At 34.2% G+C, this 6,135-nt stretch overlaps 1 pseudogene; it reads left to right on the forward strand.

The window, feature by feature from the left end:
- The first annotated feature begins 1,365 nt into the window (after positions 1–1,365).
- Positions 1,366–3,520, forward strand: LOC112502157 (annotated as a pseudogene).
- The last annotated feature ends 2,615 nt before the right edge of the window (positions 3,521–6,135 follow it).

The raw sequence follows: 6,135 nt of genomic DNA on the forward strand, positions 1-6,135 counted from the left end.
TTTAAGTTTAATAATGAAATAATTTATTTTTGGTTTAATAATATAACATTTTATAAAGATAATAATTAAGTATTATGTTAGAACTCAATGATTATCCTAATTATTATTTTAGATTTTTTTATATTTAAAATGAGATGTTTATCATGTATTTGATTGTGTTTATCTGCAGTTAGTTACACGAATTCAGATATTGGATGAAATCGGATAGGGATGAACAGGTTTAAGAGTTTTAAGAGTTTTTAAGAGTTTTAGTCAAATGCTTTATAAGATAGTATAGATAAAATGGTTTAATTTGGGTTTAAAATTTTACGCTTTGGTTTTTATGCTGTTCTAAGAGGAGATATCCTTAAAAAAAATATATCATCTATATTATATTATAAATTATTTGATAAAAACTCTTAAAAATTATTTTTTATATATAAAGTACTTAAGATGTAAAGTTTTAAATATTTAAGTATCCGGATAACCGGTTGAAACATTAACCGGATACCATGCTGGTGTGATATCCAACTCAATATTATTTGCTGAAGCATTAACTAATTCTTCAAAAAATTCACCAAATGGAGAAAGCAAGAGATATACAATGAAAATCTATAAAATTGGAGATATACTTGAAATTAAATGTTTAAGGAAAGATAAATAAATTTTATGAATTTATTAAAATATTTTAATAATACAAATAACATTGTAATATTTAAATAAGAGATAATCCAATATTTTTTTGAAGATTTTGATTTTATACTGTAACATGTATAAAAATATTTTCTTTTTAATTCTTAAGAAATGTAGAGTCGTGAGTATTTAATTAAATTCATAGACTCGTTGCTATTAGCAAAAAATTGAGCTTATACTTGTATACCTAAAAGAAAATCTTAGGGGTTGTTTGGCAATTGCTGAATGGTTTAGTGTAGAATGATTAAATGGTCAGAATGATTAAGAGGCTCTCATGATATAGTGCAAAATGAAATATAATTGTTTAGTGATTGTATACTATGAAATTAGGGTTCTTAATGGTTAAGGGAGATTAAGGATACAAAATCATTCAGAAGGTTTTAGAACCATTAAGAGGCATACTTTTGTTTTACCAAACAAGATTCACCTCTTAACGATTCAAATATTATCTTTTAGTGGAACTATTAAAAGATAAACAAACAACCAAAATACATGATGAAGAAACAAACAGTTGATCAAGTGTTATACATTGAATTAAAACGCGTCATCCCCATTCATCAGCTCCATCCATCCATGCCATGGATGGATCACTCCGCCTTCTGTCAATAACTATTTTCTCTCCAAATAAACTGACATGACTTGCTTTATGCATGCATCTCTTTCTCGATTCCTACTTTAAAAATTAAAGTAAAAATGGATGTGTTGGCTATAAATTCTCTCCCTGTAGGATATCGATTCCGTCTGACGGACGAAGAACTGATTAATCACTATTTACGCTTAAAGATCAATGGCACCACAATGAAGTGTGTTGTATTAGAGAAATTGATGTTTGCTCAAAAGAGCCATGGGATTTACCTGGTACTATATTTTCATCCCCTCTTTCCCTACTAAATTAAAAAAAATTAGGTTTTTGTGACTTTCTTCTTTAATATTGCTAATCTTGATCATTGAACTTCATTGCAGGTTTGTCAGTGATCGAGTCCATTGACAACGAATGGTTCTTCTTTTGCCCCAAAGATCGTAAGTATCAGAACGGGCAGCGGTTGAATAGGGCCACAGCCACTGGGTACTGGAAAGCCACTGGGAAAGATAGGTTGATCAAGACAACAAGGGAAGTAATGTAATTGGGAGGAAGAGGACGCTTGTTTTCTATGGGTCGGGCTCCCAGAGGGGAGAGGACTCATTGGGTGATCCATGAGTATTGTGCTACGGAGAAGGAACTCGATGGTACCCATCCTGGACAAGTGTGTGATGTCATACAAACTCAAGATTCTTATATAAACTCAGAGGACCTGGTACAATAATATTTACTCACGAGATCCAAAGTTGTGATTCTCATACTGTCTTTCTTGTGTAACAGTAATTATAATTTACTTTTGTCTTTTATATAGTAATCATATTCTGTTTTCATGAATAGGGTCTTTGATACATGCTCTAGGATGATACTAAAATGTTTATCAACCAACCTTTCTTATTTTCCTCGATAATAGGGTCTTTATTGCTTGAACAGGATTTTTTTAATTCATGGTTTAGGACCTCAGTAGAAAGTTGTTGATGCTGGTAATAGTGGTTCTTAAACCAACATTTCATCTTCTATTTGGTAACTTCTACCCTGAGTAGAATGTTCTTCATGATTTAGCAATAATAATTTAAATGGTTCTGATTGCTACATGTAGTAAGATGTTATTTATGTTGATATTGATGATTGTTTTGCAAATATTTCTTCCTTCCTAGGGCAATGGCTAGTTGAACAAACCGCTTATGCATGCTCTTTGACAAGCAATGTCTCCAATATCAACATTAATGAGTATTTTAAATATATTTTTGTCCTTTTCTTTGCAATCAGTTCTTGCTACTTGGAGGGGATGTTTTTATTGTTTTTTACATGAAGTTATATTGTTCTTTACAGAGTCCTTTTGTGCTATGTCGCTTATTTCGAAAGCATGCATGATGTGAAGGATGATGATCCTGGAAATTCAACCGGTGATGATGTTGATCTGGGTGTTGCCTCACCTCCGTCCATTGTTAAGTCTAGTACTGCTCCACCAGATGCCAAAAACATTGACCCTGCGACTTCTCTTATTTGGCAGGCCAATAACTACAACCTTGATAGCTCATAATATCAACTGGTATGCCTAAATTTAGAGTTCAGATGTGAAGCTACTATTTGTTTTAGGTTGCTCAATTTTATTTTTTCTTGTTGCAGATTATGTATCAAGCAATCCCTGATATTCTGATTCTTGTTAAATTTTATTTTGTAGCCAGATTCAGGGCTAGAAGAGGCGATACAAGGTTTTTGCAATGCTACTCCACAACATTTGGATTTGAAAATCTTCTCCTCGTGTTTTCTCAAATGCACTTAGAGCATGGATCTCCATATCTAGGCAACCATGCAGCTGGTGACTCTGGAAACAGGCATAATGTAATGCAGTATGGAACAGGTACACAGGATCTTATGTTCTTGAACACTATCCTAACAGGATCGGATCAAAGTTCTTTTGAACATCCTGGTTGTAAGGAGGATTTAGTTGCTCAAGCTTCTATGCCTGAGGTTTGTCCTAAAGAGAATGAATCTAACAGCGAGTCAGAGGGCAAAATGGTTCAAGGACAAGTACATATATACTCTCTTGATTCTTGTAGCAAGTAATTATAATGCTGAAAAACTTACCATTTTTAATCTTGTGTTCTCTAGCATTTGGCTATTGGATATCCTAACAATGGACCATATATGGAAGACAATAGGAGGCCACTTAATACGGGATATCAAGAATACATAGCAACTTACTCTTCTCCAGTTTTTGATGTTGGGAATGCTGAAAATTTGATCCTCCGTAGAGATATTCCTTAAGTAAATGGCAAGTCCCTTGCTCCTATGGAAAACCGTATGAATGTTTTGGTCAAGGAAGAATTTGCCAGCAGCAACAACCATTCATTGGCTCCTGCCAGTGACAATGATTTTGGAACAACTATCAAAATAAGGGCTTGCTAACAGCAGATGGTTGCTAGTGGCTCAACAATTAATAACCAAGGAACTGCACAGAGAAGACTTCGCTTGCAGATGAAACTACAAAGGTCAGTTGGGCATGGCCAGACGATAAATTTGAGCCGTAGTGGAGAAAGGTCTGAAGGGAAACCAAGAGTGGCTAAGGTGGGTTTTTGGTGTTGCTATTCCATTAAAAAAATGAGCATGCTTTAATTTGTTTTGGTTATTTACTCCTGGTTGTCTGCAATTTGTCTGGCTTGTTGACTTGTAACTGGCATGTACAGGCAAAGGAGGGCACTGAGAAGCAGAGAGAAGTTGATCAAGACTGTACTTCAGAAATGAGGCACAAAGTTGATTTTTCTCGTGCAAATGACTCATCCTTCATTGCTCTATATATGCTCAAGTTGCTTGTGCTGATAGGCTTGTGTACAGGGGTCGTTGGTTTATGGAGATGCCCAACCTTTTGAAGTTAGCTCAGTGCCTACTGGGAATAGGTAGTTGTAGTTGAGGCCAGCTTTAGGGGTAGAAATTAGAAACTGATGGTTCTTATCCACATAAGAGTTTGTCTATATGTGTGTTTGTTTGTTTATGGTAAAGTATAATTGGAAGGACTAGAGGAGTTTCTTGGTTTTTGCTTGTGTAGATGTTTGGAATTTTCTATTTAATAATTTGGTAGATTAGTTGCTATATCATTCTCTGACATAATCATCATATCAGCATGATTCATGGGTTTCGGTTTCGGTTTCGCACATAAGTTGTTCATACTCATGCTCTCTGTTTGCTTCCAAACTCAGGAATATAAATCTTTTCTTCAGATATTGGACCTGAGAATAATACTTTATAGTCATGCACACAATGACCTTTTTAATCAACACTTATCATTGCTCTTGTTTTTCATGAACAAAGTTGTATGTGATGTCATTGGTTGAGTTGATATTGGCACCAAAATCCAATATATTTGTAACACCCATATTTTTACCACAAGGAATGTTACGTAATCTAAAACAGATTCTCCAAAAGCACTCCAAAAATAATGGCTAAATTAAAACTTTAGACCGTTTACAGCGGAAGACTTTAAAAGAATAAATATATAACTTAATGTCAGCCCGTCCCATATCGGGTTGCTTTACAAATTTATCTATCATAGATGATTGCACCTAAATATTGAACTTAAATGGACTAGACAAGTCTCTATGTATTCCCTTTTTTTTCTTTGTCCAACCTGAAACCTTCTGTCTCTGAGATGCATATTATAGTCAGCTTATAAAGCTCTGTGAGTTCATGGTTTGCGTGAGTAAAGATCATTTCACATCATACATATCAACTTGTAAACTTTGTACCAAATAGTATGCATTTTCTGAAAAACATGCAACACTGAAAGAAAAGAGATCTCATAATTTGTCCGTCGGGTATGAGTCATTTAGTCACTGGCATTCCCTGAGTTGTCTGACCTACACTTGTCTAGACACTCATTACGGGGTTGTTGATATGTGTTGAGAATTCAACACATAATTCATCCGTTTTACGTCTTTCTAGGTAAAATTAGTTGTCTTTCGTTCCCACTTTGAGTCATTTTATGTTTATTTCTCTTTACTTTTGTTATGGAGCTAAAATATTGTGGTTTAACTTATTGGGGCATGAAAATATAAGCTAACGGATAATATTTTGTAAAACAGCCTAATGCTTCAGCATTTCAGCAGCAGCCACCTGCTGCACACACGGTTGGGCAAAGAGCTTAACGATTAAGCTGCTGATTTTTGGAGCTGAATGAAGGACAGCCAGAAGCCAGCTGGAAGATTTTAGAAATCTGGAAAGTTTTGGACCAATGGATTATCTTTAGCATARGATTCTTTTTGTTATTAAACTTTGGTCATTAACCATTGGGTTTTTACTTTTTGGATAGACTCTTTGTATAAATAGGAGTGCTTGGGCACTTGTTTAATCATCAATATCATATCTTAAGGATCAAAATCAGCTAGTGAGAGCTGATTTTGAGAGTCTTTAAGAAAAATTTCCAAGTTCTTGAGTTCTTGAGTTCTTGAGTTCTCGTCTTTCATTTCTCGCTCTTTATTTTACGTTTCTTTACGATTATTGTTATTTACTTTCCGTCATTTACTTTCCGCAATTTATTTTCTTGTCATTTACATTCTCGTTATTTATTTTATGTCATTTACGTTTCCCGTTATTTATATTTCCGTCATTTATTTTATCGTTATTTACTTTACGTAATTTACATTTATGTCTTTGTTTTTCGTCATTTATTTTTTACTTTCCGTTATGAGTAGCTAAGCTTTTATAACTTGGGTGTGAGACGGAAATGTGATATTTTCAAACCGAACGAAAGTAGCTAAGTGTTTTCGAAAACGACGTTCCATTGTTTCATTCGAGTTTTTATAAAACCGAGTTTTTATAAAACCAAGCACACTTCTTGACGGGTTGATCACTTGAAAGTGTTAAAGTGCGATGGACTTAGAGATAAG

The sequence above is a fragment of the Cynara cardunculus genome, unplaced genomic scaffold (genome assembly GCF_001531365.2).
Source record: "Cynara cardunculus var. scolymus isolate 2C unplaced genomic scaffold, CcrdV1 Un_Scaffold_1001, whole genome shotgun sequence".
NCBI lineage: Eukaryota > Viridiplantae > Streptophyta > Magnoliopsida > Asterales > Asteraceae > Cynara > Cynara cardunculus.